At 37.5% G+C, this 2885-nt stretch overlaps 1 protein-coding gene and 1 pseudogene across 6 annotated transcripts in view; both read right to left on the bottom strand.

Moving 5' to 3' along the window:
- Positions 1 to 2885, bottom strand: part of DLGAP1 (DLG associated protein 1) — a 427582-nt gene that overhangs the window by 340647 nt on the left and 84050 nt on the right. The gene's annotated exons all lie outside the window — the stretch shown is intronic.
- On the bottom strand, positions 1611 to 1766 carry LOC101348909 (60S ribosomal protein L39 pseudogene; annotated as a pseudogene).

Below are 2885 nucleotides of genomic sequence, written 5' to 3'. Positions count from 1 at the left end.
AGTAAAATAAAATCCTTGACAACTTCAATCTTTTCTCCATTTATCATGATGTTGCTTATTGGTCCAGTTGTGAGGATTTTTGTTTTCTTTATGTTGAGGCAGATTCATACTGAAGGCTGTGGTCTTCGATCTTCATCAGGAAGTGCTTCAAGTCCTCTTCAATTTCAGCAAGCGAGGCTGTGTTATGTGCATAACGCAGGTTGTTAATGAGTCTTCCTCCAATCCTGATGCCTCGTTCTTCTTTGTATAGTCCAGCTTCTCAGATTATATCACTGTGTGGATCATAACAAATTATGGATAACGTTGCTAAGAATGGGAATTCCAGAACAACTAATTGTGCTCATGAGGAAACTGTACATAGATCCAGAGGCAGTTGTTTGAACAGAACAAGGGGATACTGCGTGGTTTAAAGTCAGGAAAGGTTTGTGTCAGGGTTGTATCCTTTCACCATACTTATTCAAACAAAAAGTATAATCATATCCTATTATTGACTTTTGAAGAAAATTAGGCTGCTTTCTTAGCTATAGAGGCAGTATCTTCACATGAAAACAAGACTTTACTACTACTCTTTTGTTTACGTATGCAATCAGTTTCAGTCTAAGGTCGTGGATATTGTTATTGTTGTTAGTTGCCATTGAGTCAATTCCAATTCACAGCAACCCTAGCCAGGTCTTACTTCTAAGGTGCATCTGGGAGGGTTTGAACTGCCAACCTTTTAGTTAGTGGTCCAGTTCTTACCCACTGTGCCACTCATGGACTCAGAAAATGGGTTCACTTTGGCTCATTAAATCAGCTATAGGCTTCTCTTGATCCTAAAACTTTCCTTGGCAATTGTTTGTTAAAGATGTCTTACAGGTGTGTGTGTGTGTGCATGGCTATCCCAAAGGAATGAAAATCAAAGTTACATGGTAATTTCAAGTCAAACAATACCTGATTAGAAAGAAAGATTTCTGCATCTTTAAAGTCAAAAGGTGAGTAGCTTTGCAAAAACTGGAACATTCCCAGTATTTAAGGTGTAGATATCCTAAGTAAGATCATTTTGTTTGAAGAGCATGCCACGTATATATTGTATAGATTTCTGATATACAGCAAACGGCTAGGGACCCTTAAAAATCTTTTGCCATAGGGAGCTATTATAAGGTGCAAGATTCAAAGCAATACTGTCTGTTCTCAATGTCTCAAATACTTTGTAGATTTTTTTGGGTCCTATCCCCACTTGGTTAATAAAGTTCTCATTTTGAATAGACTAGTTGTTATATCTTTTACCCTTCTTCGGCTTTCCTCAAAGATCAAAGTACCATATTTTACTGAATATGTAAAAAACCCCAGTGTAAATCAATGTAAAAAAAACCCAATATTTTTTGTTCTGTTAAGAAAAAACTGATGTCAATTAAAAAAAATTTGTTTTTTTCAGAACAAAAGTCTCCCATATTTATTAGCAGAATCAATCTCTTAATGCAGAAGCATAAAAACAAAGGAAGAAACCAGAACTTCCCCAATACATGTTCAAGTGTACAGATCATGGCAAAATTTTCAACTTGATGTGGTAGAATGCTAGTGATCCTGACAGAGGGGTGAATCTGTGTGTCGTTACATGTGTGTGTGACTCCTTATAGACCCAGCTTTGTTCTTCTCCAATGTCTCTTCTTGGAGGTCTACCTGATTTTATTGCCAGTTTTCATTCAAATCCACTGGGTAATAGGGTGATTCGGCTTTTGTTTCTTGGCCAGGAATCTCTTGCTCTTGAAAGTCTTATGAGAAGACATGATGATGGACGGCTGTCCCAATTAAAATTCGACACTCTGTCGATTGTAAAATGCATCACACTATCAGAGATATTAAAATGTGAAAAGCACGGTTCTTTGAATTAATTAAATACTCCTTTACAAAATATGTATGAAAATAAGAACGAGAAATGGATGTCTCCTTGGGACATTAATTATAGAACTTAATGTTCATATTTTCAGGTCCGTGGGCAGTGCAAATGGTTTGTGCTCAACTACTTACCGAAAGATTGATGTTTCAAATCTACCCAGTAGCACTGCAGATGAAAGCCCTGGTGAACTGCTTCCGTAAGATTATAGCCATTGAAAACTCTATGGAGCACCGTCCTACTCTGAAACCTATGGGGTTGTCATGAGTTGGAATCAACTCTATGGCAACAGGTTTGGTTTGGTTTTAATGTTCATATTTAGTATGGCCAAGTTAATAAGAGCAGCACTCATCTGTGTCATGAATCTGAGTCAAAACCATAAATTCGTATAACGTTTTATGATTCTTACAACTACCGTGTAAGATTAGAGGAGTAAGTATTATAATTCCAGCTGGTCAAATAAAGGATTTGGAGTCTGGAGAGGTTAGTTAACTAGTCCAATTTGACTCAGCGCCCAAGTGGGGGCTGCCAGTCACAGCCCAGAGATCATTCTGTCCCATATTCAGATATTGGCTGTTTTTTTTTTTTTTCAGTTCACTAATTCTCAGTATTGTATATACTGCTAAACACATCCATCAGATTGTTAATTGAGATCATCGCACTTTCCAGTTTAGGAATTTTATTTGTTCCTTTTTCAGTTATTCTGGGTCACTGTTTATACTTTCCTGTTTCCTACAGATGTGTTTAGACTCCTTTTTTTTTTAAATTGTGCTTTAGATGAAGGTTTTCAGAGCAAACTAGTTCCTCATTAAACAATTAATACACATATTGTTTCGTGACATTTGTTGCCAAACCCACACTCTCCCCTTCTCGACTTTGGGTTCTGCCTTACCAGCTTTCCTGTCCCCTCCTTCCTTCTGGTCCTTGCCCCTGGGCTGGTGTGCCCATTTAGTCTCATTTTGTTTTATGGGCCTGTCTAATCTTTGGCTGAAGTGTGAACTCAAGAGTTAAA

The sequence above is a fragment of the Trichechus manatus genome, unplaced genomic scaffold (genome assembly GCF_000243295.1).
Source record: "Trichechus manatus latirostris isolate Lorelei unplaced genomic scaffold, TriManLat1.0 scaffold00222, whole genome shotgun sequence".
NCBI lineage: Eukaryota > Metazoa > Chordata > Mammalia > Sirenia > Trichechidae > Trichechus > Trichechus manatus.
The sequence above is the reverse complement of the archived record's forward strand: the minus strand, read 5'-3'. Positions and strand labels throughout refer to the sequence as shown.